Source organism: Gorilla gorilla, chromosome 21, assembly GCF_029281585.2.
Source record: "Gorilla gorilla gorilla isolate KB3781 chromosome 21, NHGRI_mGorGor1-v2.1_pri, whole genome shotgun sequence".
NCBI classification, from domain to species: Eukaryota; Metazoa; Chordata; class Mammalia; order Primates; family Hominidae; genus Gorilla; species Gorilla gorilla.
The window spans coordinates 15,185,384-15,200,712 of record NC_073245.2 but is presented as its reverse complement, the minus strand read 5'-3'; positions in this window follow the sequence as shown (position 1 = coordinate 15,200,712).

Here is a 15,329-nt window from a genome sequence, read left to right as displayed (position 1 = left end):
TTTCTGGTTCGCAGATTACTCTACCTGAGCCTGACTCCTTTGCTCCAAGCAGGGTTTAGCTAAGAACCTCTCTTAATATCAGGTACACAATTCTACTGAAGTGGCTCTGACTGAGTGAAGCTTCTATACCCCAGTGTGAAGGCTAAATAGTCACACCCTCCACAAATATGTCCACATCCTAATTCCCAGAAACCATCAATATGTTACCTATGGCAAAAGGGACTTTACATGTGTGATTAAGGTAAGCATCTGAAGATGAGGAGATAATTCTGCATTATCTGGGTGCACCCATTGTACTCACAAAGGTCCTAATAAGAAGAAGGCAAGAATAATAAAGTTATTAAAAAAGAGAGAGAGAGAGAGATTCAGTGATAGGCTGGGTGCAGTGGCCCACACTTGTAATCCCAACCCTTTGGGAGGCCAAAGTGGGAGAATTACTTGAGGCTGGGAGTTTGAAGCCAGCCTGCTCAACATAGTGAGACCTCATCTCTATTTTTAAAATAAATAAATAAATAAATAGAAATGTTTAAAATGTGATGAGATGTGATGGAAATGTGATGGCAAAAGCGGAAGTTGGAATGTTATGCTTTGAAAGAGCCACAAGCCAGGGAATGCACACAACTTCTAAAAGCTGAAAATCAAGGTAATCTCCAGAAAGAATTCAGCCCTGCGGACACCTTGATTTTATTTTATTTTTGAGACATTTCCATTTTTATTTTACCAATAACTTTTTTTAACCTTGAACTTAATTTTTTTCCATAGGTTACTGGGGTACAAGTGGTGTTTGGTTACATGAGTAAGTTCTTTAGTGGTGATTTGGGAGATTTTGGTGCGCCCATCACCTGAGCAGTATACACTACACCCTATTTGCAGTCTTTTAATCCCTTGCCCCCTTCCACCTTTCCCCCCATGTCCCCAAAGTCCATTGTATCATTCTTATGCCTTTGCATCTTCATAGCTTAGCTCCCACATATCAGTGAGAACATACAACGTTTGGTTGGTTTTCCATGCCAGAGTTACTTCACTTAGACTTCACTTAGAATAATAGTCTCCAATCTCATCCAGGTCGCTGCGAATGCCATTAATTCATTCCTTTTTATGGCTGAGTGGTATTCCATCATATATATATGTGGTATGTATATATGTATATAATCACACATACATATGTATATACCACAGTTTCTTTATCTACTTGCTGATTGATGGGCATTTGGGTTGGTTCCATATTTTTGCAATTGTGATTTGTGCTGCTATAAACATCCTCTGGGTAGATATCCAATAGTGAGGTTCCTGGATCAAATGGTAGTTCTACTTTTAGCTCTTTAAGGAATCTCCACACTGTTTTCCATAGTGGCTGTACTAGTTTACATTCCCACCAGCAATGTAGAAGTGTTTCCTGATCGCTGCATTCATGCCAACATCTACTGTTTTTTGATTTTTTTTATTATGGCCATTCTTGCAGGAGGTGGTATAGAATTACGGTTTTGATTTGCATTTCCCTGATCATTAGTGATGTTGAGCATTTTTTCATATGTTTGTTGTCCATTTGTATATCTTCTTTTGAGAACTGTATATTCATGTCCTTAGTCTACTTTTTGATGTGATTGTTTTTCTCTTGCTTATTTGTTTGAGTTCATTGTAGATTCTGGATATTAGTCCTTTGTCAGATGTATAGATTGTGAAGATTTTCTCCCACTCTGTGGGTTGTCTGTTTACTCTGCTGACTGCTCCTTTTGCTGTGCAAAAGCTCTTTGGTTTAATTAAGTTCCAGCTATTTATCTTTGTTTTTATTGCATTTGCTTTTGGGTTCTTGGTCATGAAATCCTTGCCTAAGCCAATGTCTAGAAGGGGTTTTCCAATGTTATCTTCTAGAATTTTTACAGTTTCAGGTCTTAGGTTTAAGTCCTTAATCCATCTTGAGTTGATTTTTGTATAAGGTGAGAGATAAGAATCCAGTGTCATTCTCCTACATGTGGCTAGCCAATTATCCCAGCACCATTTGTTGAAAAGGGTGTCCTTTCCCCTCTTTATGTTTTTGTTTGCTTTGTTGAAGATCAGTTGGCTGTATGTATCTGGGTTTATTTCTGGGTTCTCTATTCTGTTTCATTGGTCTATGTGCCTATTTTTATACCAATACCATGCTGTTTTGGTGACTATGGCCTTACAATATAGTTTGAAATCAGGTAGTGTGATGCCTCCAAATTCGTTCTTTTTGCTTAGTCTTGCTTTGGCTATGTGGGCTATTTTTTGGCTCCATATGAATTTTAGAATTGTTTTCTAATTCTGTGAAGAATGATGGTGGTATTTTTATGGGGATTGTGTTGAATTTATAGATTGCTTTTGGCAGCATGGTCATTTTCACAATATTGATTCTACCCATCCATGAGCCTGGGATGTGTTTCCATTTGTTTGTGTTGTCTGTGATTTCTTTCAGCAGTGCTTTGTAGTTTTCCTTGTAGAGGTCTTTCACCTCCTTGATTAAATATATTCCTAAGTATTTCCATTTTTTTGCAACTATTGTAAAAGGAATGAGTTCTTGATTTGATTATCCGCTTGGTCGCTGTTGGTGTATAGAAGAGCTACTGATTTGTGTACATTAATCTTGTATCTGGAAGCTTTGCTGAATTCTTTTATCAGGTCTAGGAGATTTCTGGAGGAGTTTTTAGGGTTTTCGAGGTAAATGATCATATCGTCAGCAAAAAATGACAGTTTGACTTCCTCTTTACCGATTTGGATGCCCTTTATTTCTTTCTCTTGTCTGATTACTCTGGCTAGGACTTCCAGTACTATGTTGAAGAGGAGTAGTGAGAGTGGGCATCCTTGTCTTATTCCCATTCTCAAAGTGAAAGCTTTCAACTTTTCCCCCATTAGTATTATGTTGGCTGTGGGTTTGTCATAGATGGCTTTTATTACATTGAGGTATGTCCCTTGTATGACGATTTTGCTGAGAGTTTTAATCATAAAGCGATGCCGGATTTTGTTGAATGCTTTGTCTGCATCTATTGAGATGATCATGAGATTTTTGTTTTTAATTCTATTTATGTGGTGTATCACATCTATTGACTTGCATATGTTAAACCAACCCTGCATCCCTTGTATAAAACCCACTTGGTCATTGTGGATTATCTTTTTGATATGTTGTTGGATTAAGTTAACTAGTATTTTGTTAAGGATATTACCATCCATGTTCATTAGTGATATCAGTCTGTAATTTTCTTTTTTGGTTATGTTCTTTTCTGGTTTTGGTATTAGGGTGATGCCGGCTTCATAGGATGAATTAGGGAGGGTTCCTTGTTTCTCTCTCTTGTGGAATAGTGTCAATAGGATTGATACCAATTCTTCTTTGAATGTCTAGTAGAATTCTGCTGTGAATCCATCTGGTCCTGGACTTTTTTTGTTGGTAATGTTTTAATTACCATTTCAATCTTGCGGCTTGTTATTGGCCTGTTCAGGGTATCTAACTCTTCCTGATTTAAGCTAGGAGGGTTGTATTTTCCAGGAATTTATCCATCTTTTCTAGGTTTTCTTTTTTTCTTTCTTTTTCTTTTTTTTTTTTTTTGACAGAGTCTCGCTCTGTTACACAGGCTGGAGTGCAGTGGCGCAAGCTCCACTCACTGCAAGCTCTACCTCCTGGGTTCACGCCATTCTCCTGCCTCAGCCTCCTGAGTAGCTGGGACTGCAGGCGCCTGCCACCACACCTGGCTAATTTTTTGTATTTTTAGTAGAGACGGGGTTTCATCGTGTTAGCCAGGATGGTCTCAATCTGCTGACCTCTTGATCCGCCCACCTAGGCCTCCCAACATCTTTTCTAGGTTTTCTAGTTTATGTGTACAAAGGTGTTCATAGTAGCCTTGAATGATCTTTTGTATTTCAGTGGTGTCAGTTGTAATATCTCCTGTTTCATTTCTTAGTGAGGTTATTTGGATTTTCTCTCTTCTTTTCTTGGTTAATTTTGCTAATGGTCTATCAATTTTATGTATCTTTTCAAAGAACCAGCCTTTTTGTTTCATTTATCTTTTGTATTTTTTTGTTTGTTTGTTTCAATTTCATTTAGTTCTTCTTTAATGTTGGTTATTTCCTTTCTTCTGCTGGGTTTGGGTTTGGTTTGTTCTTGTTTCTCTAGTTCCTTGAGGTGTAACCTTAGAATGTCGGTTTGTGCTGTCAGTCTTTTTGATGTAGATATTTTAGGGCTATGAGCTTTCCTCTTAGCACCACCTGTGCTGTATCCCAGGGGTTTTGATAGGTTGTGTCACTATTGTCATTCAGTCTGAAGAATTTTTTAATTTCCATCTTGATTTTGTTTTTGACCCAGTGATCATTCAGGAGCAGATTATTTAATTTCCATATATTTGCATGGTTTTGAAGGTTCCTTTTGGAGTTAATTTTCAGTTTTATTCCACTGTGGTCTAAGAGAGTACTTGATATAATTTCAATTTTCTTAAATTTATTGAGGCTCGTTTTGTGGCCTATCATATGGTCCATCTTGGAGAAAGTTCCATGCACTGTTGAATATAATGTGTATTCTGGGGTTGTTGGATGGAATGTTCTGTATGTATCTGTTAAATCCATTTGTTCCAAGGTATAGTTTAAATCCATTTTTCTTTGTTGACTTTCTGTCTTGATGATCTGTCTATCATTGTCAGTGGAGTATTGAAGTCTCTCACTATTATTATGTTGCTGTCTATCTCATTTCTTAGGTCTATTAGTAATTGTTTTATAATTTTGGGAGCTCCAGTTTTAGGTGCATATATGTTTAGGATTGTGATATCTTCCTGTTGGACAAGGCCTTTAACCATTATATAATGTCCCTCTTTGTCTTTTTTAACTGCTGTTGCTTTAAAGTTTGTTTTGTCTGATACAAGAATAGCTACCCCTGCTTGCTTTTGGTGTCCGTTTGCATGAAATGCCTTTTTCCATCCCTTTACTTTAAGTTTATGTGAGTCCTTTTGTGTTAGGTGAGTCTCCTGAAGGCAGCAGATAGTTGGTTAGTGAATTCTTATCTATTCTGAAGTTCTGTATCTTTTAAGTGGAGCATTTAGGCCATTTACATTCAATGTTAGTGTAGAGATGTGAGGTACCATTCCAATCATCATACTATTTGTTGCCTGTGTACCTTGGTTTTTTGTTTTTGCTTTTTAAATTGTATTTTTGTTTTATAGGTCCTGTGAGATTTATGCTTTAAAGAGGTTCTGTTTTGATGTGTTTCCAGAATTTGTTTCAAGATTTAGAGCTCCTTTTAGTAGTTCTTGTAATGGTGGCTCAGTAGTGGCAAATTCTCTCAGTATTTGTTAGTCTGGAAAAGACTGTATCTTTCCTTCATATATGATGCTTAGTTTCGCTGGGTACAAAATTCTTGGCTGATAATTGTTTCATTTGAGGAGGTTGAAGATAGGGCCCTAATCCCTTCTAGCTTGTAGGGTTTCTGCTGAGAAATCTGCTGTTAATCTGATAGATTTTCCCTTATAGGTTACTGGTACTTTTGTCTCACAGCTCTTAAGATTCTTTCCTTCATCTTAACTTTAGATAACCTGATGACAATGTGCCTAGATGATCCTTTTATGATGAATTTCCCAGGTGTTCTTTGTGCTTCTTATATTTGGATGTCTAGGTCTCTAGCAAGGCCAGGGAAGTTTTCCTCAATTATTCCCCCAAATATGTTTTCCAAACTTTTAGATTTCTGTTCTTCCTCAGGAACACCAATTATTCTTAAGTTTGGTCATTTAACATAATCCCAAACTTCTTAGAGGCTTTGTTCATATTTTCTTATTCTTTTTTCTTTGTCTTTGTTGGATTGGGTTAATTCAAAGACCTTGTCTCCGAGCTCTGAATTTCTTTCTTCTATTTGTTCAATTCTATTGCTGTAGCTTTCCAGAGCATTTCACATTTCTAAAAGTGTGTCCAAAGTTTCCTGAATTTTTTATTGTTTTTTCTTTATGCTATCTATTTCCTTGAGTATTTCTCCCTTCACTTCTTGTAACGTTTTTTGGATTTCCTTGCATTGGGCTTCACCTTTCTCTGGTGCTTCCTTGATTAGCTTAATAACTAACCTCCTGAATTGTTTTTCAGCAAATCAGGGATTTATTCTTGGTTTGGATCCATTGCTGGTGAGCTAGTGTGATTTTTGCGGGGGTGTAAAAGAGCCTCATTTTTTCATATTACCAGAGTTGGCTTTCTGGTTCCTTCTCATTTGGGTAGGCTCTGTCAGAGAGAGGGTCTAGGGCTGAAGGCTGTTGTTCAGATTCTTTTGTCCCACGGGCTGTTCCCCTGATGTAGTACGCTCTCCCTTTTCCTATGGATGTGGCTTCCTGAGAGCTGAGCTGTAGTGACTGTTATTTCTCTTCTGGGTCTAGCCATCCAGCAAGTCTGCCAGGCTCTGGGCTGGTACTGGGGGTTGCCTGCACAGAGTCCTATGATGTGAACCATCTGTGGGTCTCTCAGTTGTGGATACCAGCACCTGTTCTGGTGGAGGTGGCAGGGGGGTGAAATGGACTCTGTGAGGGTTCTTAGCTTTGGTGGTTTAATGCTCTATTTCTGTGCTGGTTGACCTCCTGCTGGGAGGTGGCGCTTTCCAGAGAGCATCAGCTGTGGTAGTATGGAGAGGAACCGGCAGTGGGCAGGACCCTAGAACACCCAAGAGTATATGCCCTTTGTCTTCAGCTACCAGGGTGAGTAGGGAAGGACCATCAGTTGGGGGCAGAGCTAGGCATGTCTGAGCTCAGACTCTCCTTGGGTGGGTCTTGCTGCGGCTGATGTGGGAGATGGGGGTGAGGTTCCCAGGTCAATGGAGTTGTGTTCCTAGGAGGATTACGGCTGCCTCTGCTGAGTCATGGAGATTGTCAGAGAAGTGAGGGAAAGTAACCAGTCACAGGCCTCACCCAGCTCCCATGCAATCAGAAGGGCCAGTCTCACTCCTAACATGCACCACCTAACAGCACCAAGTCTGTTTCCAGGCTGTGGGCAAGCAGGGCTGAGAACTTGCCCCAGGCTACCTGCCTCCCAGCTGCAAAAGAAAAGAGCTTTAGTTCTTCCCTCACCTGCGGAGTCTGCATGCCAGACTCACGCCCTCCCCGAGTTCTGGCCAGAAGGCTTTTCCACTGGTTCGAATTGTTACAAAGTTCAGCTGGAGACTTCCTTCTCTCTGTGGCATTTTCCCCACACCTCTGGCCGTCCTACTGAAGGATCCCTGTGATGCCAGGCAGGAATGGCCTGCTTGGGAACCCAGCAAGCTCCCAGGGCCTTTCCCGCTGCTTCCTCTACCCCTGTATTTTGCTCAGCTCTAAATTGACTCAGCTCCAGGTAGGGTTGGAATCTTCTCCCGGAAACTGGACCTTCAGTTTCCCCAGTAGGGGGTGTGTGTTCAAGGGTGGAGGAACTCCCTTTCCCAATTCCATGGTTTGGGCACTCACAGTATTTGGGGTGTCTCCTGGGTCCTGCAGGAGCAGTCTGCTTCCTTCAGAGGGTCTGTGCGTCCTCTTGGGATTCCTTATTTATTCCTGCAGTCATTCTGGAGCTAAAAATTCACAATGCAAGACTCCACACCCTGCTCTGTCCATCTGAGTTGGAGCTGCAATCTAGTCCTGCCTCCCGTCCACCATGATTGGCACCTTGATTTTATCCTCATAAACTCATTTTGAACTTCTGACCTCCAGGACTGTAAGAGAATAAATTTGTGTTGTTTTAATCCACTAAGCTTGTGGTGATTTGTTACAGTAGCAATAGGAAACTAATACACCTGGGTACCAATTTCCTTGCTACCTTTGAGGGTGAATAGTCAGAAAGCACTTTGGTCCTCCCCAAACTACATCCCTATGGCTGGACATATATGCTACTGTCTTTACATCAGTGAGGACAGATATAGAATGAAGTTGGTGTGGAGGGCATGTAACAGGTGGTCCAGAAAAGAACAAGGTGATTCTCCCAGGCAAGGGTTGAATCTACAGACAGCAAAAACTAAAAGCAGGGAGGAATTCACAGAGTGCAGGAGGTCAGATCACAAACTCAACATTGAGAAACAAGACTGACATGCTCAGCTCCTAAGCCAGCAATGGCTCCCTCCTCTGTCTCTGCTTTGCAGGTCAATGGGGAATTGTTCACAATACTTATTTGCCACAGAAAGAGGTTAAAACCCTGCAGGAAAAACTTTGTATTAGGCTGAAATCAAAATAGAACAAAATGGCTGCATTCCCTTCCACCTGGACATGCTCATTAGACTTCTTGAGGCCATGAAGATGTCAAAAAACACATTTGGGACCAAGTATTTGCCTCCGTGGCCTTCCCAAGATCTGCTCTTATGTACTAAACCTAGGATGCACTAAACTCTTCTTTGGAAACTTAGAAATTTCTTGGCCAGAATGGTTCACTTACACCCTCCCCACTCCCAACTATGCTCTTACCATTTTGGCACCTCTCTTAAGTGAAGAAAGAAGAGAAAAAAATCAAATGGGAGAAAGGATAGGAAAGAAGAACACACCTGCACTGTATACCTTCTTGGTGCCAGGTTTCATGAGGCACATTTGACATATGGAACCATGTTTAAACCTCATTTTCACTTGATCATTTAAAAGTGGTTAAATCTCTTCACCTGGAAGCGTTTGATATAGGAATGAAGTCGATGTGCAAAGTAAAGTGTAAATTGTTAACAGGGTCCCCTTGTAAGTAGCTGTCGGAAGCACACGGCACTTCATCTCCAGGAGATGTTCAAAGAATAACGTCTATTTCTTTAAAATAAGTATTTATTTAAAAGTTTTTACACAGTATTTTAATAGATGTTTTCTCATGCACATCTTTTCTACATATAGTTAGAAACATATAGTTAGTACATAGTTTCCTCATTCTTGAATTCTGTATTTGTGAATTTTCTTATGAACTAAAATTTATTTGTAACTCCAAAATCACTATTCATGGTGCTTTTGCAGTCATTTGTGTACATGCACAAAGTGGAGAATAATTTGAGTTGTCCAATGCACATTCCCAATGAGGTTGAACAAGCTGACACTCTGCCTTCTTGTTTCAGCTCTCATACAGTAAGCAATCATCCTTTCCAAGGCCTATTTAGTGCCATGTCTTTTGATGTTTTTGCTTTTTATTGGTGATTTTGCTGTTTAAAATGGTCCCCAAACACAGTGCTAAAGTGCTGTCTATCGTTCTTAAGTACAAGAAGGCTCTGATGCACCTTACAGAGAAAATGTGTGTTAGATAAGTTTCATTCAAGAATCAGTTATGTTGGTATTGGAGGTGAGTTCAGTGTTAATGAATCAACAATGTACATTAAATAGGGTGTCTTTAAATAAAAACACACATAAACAAAGTTATGTATTGAACTCTTGACAAAAACATTGTGACCAGTGGCTTGCATGAGCTTGACCTGTACTTCCCCTAGGAGCAGTGGTTCAGTATTCATTAACTCAGTGTTTGAGATGACTTTGTAGAACATAACTACCATGAGTAATGAGAATTGACTGCCGTATTTTAAGTTTAAACCTTGTTTGTCACAAGACATAACTTTGAGTGTTCGTTGAATAAAACCATAGGGTCCAAGATTTGAAAAGGCCAAATGGCCACTTTGCAAGACATCCCTGCCACCCCTCCCTCCTACCCAAGTCTGCCATTTTGATGCAAATTGAAACTCCTTGGAAAAGAAGGACTGCAATGGAAATACACACATTTAACCAAACCACATCGCACACTTTCTGGTGAACACATGTCTAGAAGAGCAGCCCCCATTTTTTTTTCCTTCATTAAAAAAAAAAAAAAAATCACTGAACTTGAAAGTTCCAGCTCATTTGTTCTGTCATATTGCTATGGAACAGGAAGAGGAAAACCACACACTCTTCCCATCCTAGATTGCAAAAGAGGGTAGCCCTTGGCCAAGACTTTAATTGAGCCTTTATGTGGCAATTGCAAAGCTTTTCAATGTCAATCTTAGCAGAGCTGAGGGGACAGTTACTAAGAGATAGTGCTACTTTCTACTCCCAGTGGACCCAGGTATACAAAGGGAAGGGGAAGGTTGAGAGAAAAGGAAGGAGCCAGTGATCTTCCACATAAAAATGTGAAGTTTAACTCCATTGAGGAGCTGTTGTCTTGACAATTATGGGACATGAAGAAAAATGTGATTCTTCCTCCTTGTGGGTTTCTACTGTCTGACAATTACCATTTGTCCTTGGAGTGAGAAGGAAAGAGGAGAGAGGGAGAGGGAGAGAGGGAGATAGAGAGGGAGATAGACAGGGAAAGAAGGTGGAGCAGAGAGAGAGCAACACTCACTGAGAGGGTGGAGCAGAGAGAGAGCAACACTCACTTGCCTTTCCACTTGATTCAACAGCCACTTACTGGAAAATGTGAAGGATGAAGAAGCTCGCCTGCAAAATATGCAAATGGGGAGATCTGGAAGGGAAGAGCTCATCCTGGGCTATCCTGTGGGTCCTAGAATGTCACCTCCCACTCCCCTCTGGAGGCCCAGGACATTCTCATAGACAGAGCTCAGCAGCAGGGAAAGTGTGGCTAGTGGGGGAAGAATGAATCCTTGGAGAGGCAAATTGCTGGGATAGGCAGTGGAGTTTCTAAAAAAGTGAGTTGAGAGTTTTTAGCATGAAGGGTTGTTGAATTTTGTCAAAGGCCTTTTCTGCATCTATTGAGATAATCATGTGGTTTTTGTCTTTGGTTCTGTTTATATGCTGGATTACATTTATTGATTTGCGTATATTGAACCAGCCTTGCATCCCAGGGATGAAGCCCATTTGATCATGGTGGATAAGCTTTTTGATGTGCTGCTGGATTCGGTTTGCCAGTATTTTATTGAGGATTTTTGCATCAATGTTCATCAAGGATATTGGTCTAAAATTCTCTTTTTTGGTTGTGTCTCTGCCCGGCTTTGGTATCAGGATGATGCTGGCCTCATAAAATGAGTTACGGAGGATTCCCTCTTTTTCTATTGATTGGAATAGTTTCAGAAGGAATGGTACCAGTTCCTCCTTGTACCTCTGGTAGAATTCGGCTGTGAATCCATCTGGTCCTGGACTCTTTTTGGTTGGTAAGCTATTGATTATTGCCACAATTTCAGCTCCTGTTATTGGTCTATTCAGAGTTTCAACTTCTTCCTGGTTTACTCTTGGGAGAGTGTATGTGTCAAGGAACTTATCCATTTCTTCTAGATTTTCTAGTTTATTTGCGTAGAGGTGTTTGTAGTATTCTCTGATGGTAGTTTGTATTTCTGTGGGATCGGTGTTTGTAGTATTCTCTGATGGTAGTTTGTATTTCTGTGGGATCGGTGGTGATATCCCCTTTCTCATTTTTTATTGCATCTATTTGATTCTTCTTTTTTCTTTATTAGTCTTGCTAGTGGTCTATCAATTTTGTTGATCCTTTCAAAAAACCAGCTCCTAGATTCATTAATTTTTTGAAGGGTTTTTTGTGTCTCTATTTCCTTCAGTTCTGCTCTGATTTTAGTTATTTCTTGCCTTCTGCTAGCTTTTGAATGTGTTTGCTCTTGCTTTTCTAGTTCTTTTAATTGTGATGTTAGGGTGTCAATTTTGGATCTTTCCTGCTTTCTCTTGTGGGCATTTAGTGCTATAAATTTCCCTCTACACACTGCTTTGAATGCATCCCAGAGATTCTCGTATGTTGTGTCTTTGTTCTCGTTGGTTTCAAAGAACATCTTTATTTCTGCCTTCATTTCGTTATGTACGCAGTAGTCGTTCAGCAGCAGGTTGTTCAGTTTCCATGTAATTGAGCGGTTTTGAGTGAGTTTCTTAATCCTGAGTTCTAGTTTGATTGCAGTGTGGTCTGAGAGATAGTTTGTTATAATTTCTGTTCTTTTACATTTGCTGAGGAGAGCTTTACTTCCAACTATGTGGTCAGTTTTGGAATAGGTGTGGTGTGGTGCTGAAAAAATGTGAAGGACCTCTTCAAGGAGAACTACAAACCACTGCTCAATGAAATAAAAGAGGATACAAACAAATGGAAGAACATTCCATGCTCATGGGTAGGAAGAATCAATATCGTGAAAATGGCCATACTGCCCAAGGTAATTTGTAGATTCAATGCCATCCCCATCAAGCTACCAATGACTTTCTTCACAGAATTGGAAAAAAACTACTTTAAAGTTCACATGGAACCAAAAAAGAGCCCACATCGCCAAGTCAATCCTAAGCCAAAAGAACAAAGCTGGAGGCATCATGCAACCTGACTTCAAACTATACTACAAGGCTACAGTAACCAAAACAGCATGGTACTGGTACCAAAACAGAGATATAGATCAATGGAACAGAACAGAGCCCTCAGAAATAACACTGCATATCTACAACTATCTGATCTTTCACAAACCTGAGAAAAACAAGCAATGGGGAAAGGATTCCCTATTTAATAAATGGTGCTGGGAAAACTGGCTAGCCATATGTAGAAAGCTGAAACTGGATCCCTTCCTTACACCCTATACAAAAACCAATTCAAGATGGATTAAAGACTTAAACGTTAGACCTAAAACCATAAAAACCCTAGAAGAAAACCTAGGCATTACCATTCAGGACATAGGCACGGGCAAGGACTTCATGTCTAAAACACCAAAAGCAATGGCAACAAAAGCCAAAATTGACAAATGGGATCTAATTAAACTAAAGAGCTTCTGCACAGCAAAAGAAACTACCATCAGAGTGAACAGGCAACCCACAAAATGGGAGAAAATTTTTGCAACCTACTCATCTGACAAAGGGCTAATATTCAGAATCTACAATGAACTCAAACAAATTTACAAGAAAGAAACAAACAACCCCATCAAAAAGTGGGTGAAGGACATGAACAGACACTTCTCAAAAGGAGACATCTATGCAGCCAAAAAACACATGAAAAAATGCTCATCATCACTGGCCATCAGAGAAATGCAAATCAAAACCACAATGAGATATCATCTCACACCAGTTAGAATGGCAATCATTAAAAAGTCAGGAAACAACAGGTGCTGGAGAGGATGTGGAGAAACAGGAACAATTTTACACTGTTGGTGGGACTGTAAACTAGTTCAACCATTGTGGAAGTCAGTGTGGCGATTCCTCAGGGATCTAGAACTAGAAATACCACTTGACCCAGCCATCCCATTACTGGGTATATACCCAAAGGACTATAAATCATGCTGCTATAAAGACACATGCACACATATGTTTATTGCGGCACTATTCACAATAGCAAAGACTTGGAACCAACCCAAATGTCCAACAATGATAGACTGGATTAAGAAAATGTGGCACATACACACCATGGAATACTATGCAGCCATAAAAATGATGAGTTCATGTCCTTTGTAGGGACATGGATGAAATTGGAAATCATCATTCTCAGTAAACTATTGCAAGAACAAAAAACCAAACACTGCATATTCTCACTCATAGGTGGGAATTGAACAATGAGAACACATGGACACAGGAAGGGGAACATCACACTCTGGGGACTGTTGTGGGGTGGGGGGAGGGGGCAGGGATAGCATTGGGAGATATACCTAATGCTAGATGATGAGTTAGTGGGTGCAGCTCACCAGCATGTCACATGTATACATATGTAACTAACCTGCAGATTGTGCATATGTACCCTAAAACTTAAAGTATAATAATAAAAAAAAAAGTGAGTTGAGAGTCCTATAATGAGAATTACAAAGAAGTTGGTGCTCCCTTAAAGACAAGAACCAGATACAAACATCTGCTCCTATCCCTTCCATTCATCCTGTATTAAAAGCTGGCATAATAAGAAAAAGAAAAAAATGTTATGAAAGATTAGGAAAGAAAAATCCATTGTCATTATTTGCAGAAAATATGACTGTCTACACAGAAAATCCAAAATTATCTAGTAAAAAGAAATAGAGCTAATAAGAGAGTACAGCAGGATAGTTGGCCACAAGATCAAGCAACAAAAATTAATAGAGAACTTGACAATTCCACCCCAAAATTCAAGCCAAGGCAAATTTCTGGAGAGACTTATTCTACCAGGGAACAATACTTCTTATAAAGCTGTGGTAATTAAAAGAGTGAGGCATTCAGGGAAGGATAGACAGACAAGCCAATGAAATAGAATATAAAGCCCCAGATGCAGATGCACATATATATGAGAATTGGCAAAATCAAGTTTTCTCCAAACTGTGGAAATCAAGGCTTAAGAGCTAATTTAATTTCAGCTGTAGAGAAATAAAGTGAGATTTTTACACACTTGGCTTTTTTGTTTTTCAAAACATTTGCATCTTCCTACCTACCCAGCACATTCTATGGTGGAGATGTTGAAAGGGACATGAGACAGGATAGAAAAGGAACTGTGGCCTAACCCCCTTCAGCCCCATGCTGATGCCTGGAGAGAAGCAGCAATGTCCAGGGGTCAGGGGTAGAACTGTGTCCAGGCACACCTGGGTCACCAGCAGTGAAGGGAGCAGAAGAGGAGCTGGGTGCCATGATGGCCTGGCTACTGCCAGGTGGACACCTCATGAAGGACTTAAGAGAAACTCCTCTGTCAGGGGGCCAGGAGGCTGGGAGGCTAGCCTGTGAGGAACTCTTCCTAAGCCCAGTCAAATACTGAGTACTACCAACAGAATCCCTCCACTGTGCATAACACACCAGCACCTCACTTCTTAAACGTATTCTGCAATTGCCCTTCCTGTGCCAAAAACACCACTTTCATGAAGACTTCCTCATCCATCTTTATCACAGTAATAATCCCTTCCTTCTCCTACCAACATCAAAGAGTGGCCCAAAGTTGCATCATTCGTGGGCTCAGATTCTGTCCCCACACAGCTGTCATCAGCTAATTTGTGTCCATTCCTACCTGGCCCTGGTCTCTTCCCTACTTAGTCCCCAAGACCATGAGAGTAACCCTGAACCTCATGCCTTGATGTTACCTACTCCAGTTTCTCTAATGGCTCTGAGCCCATTGGCTGGTTACAACCCATGCTCAGCTCTGGGCTCCCCATCCCATTGGGACCGAGTCCTAATGGATGCAGAAGAATTCCCCAAAATGAAGATCCAACTGTGCCCACAATGTGAGCATCTCCATTGCTCAGAGACTCCTGCCTTCTGTCTCACCAGAGGGCAGTCTCTAGGTTTCAGCACCAGCATAGACCAGCAACAATGACTGGTAGTTTAGACTCATGTGACCCAGCTCTACTTTTGGGCTTGATCCCTGGGCCTTGCCCCTGTAGCTCCCCAGTTCACTTCTTCTTCCCCCATCCAACCTGCAACCTCACTATCTCAGAAAGCCAGCGCCACCCAAATTGAGATACTTGGCACCTTTACTCTTTCTTCATGTGCCCATCAGGATCTTAGAAAGAAACAAATTCAACTCAGCTGGTTCAAATGGGAAGCCTC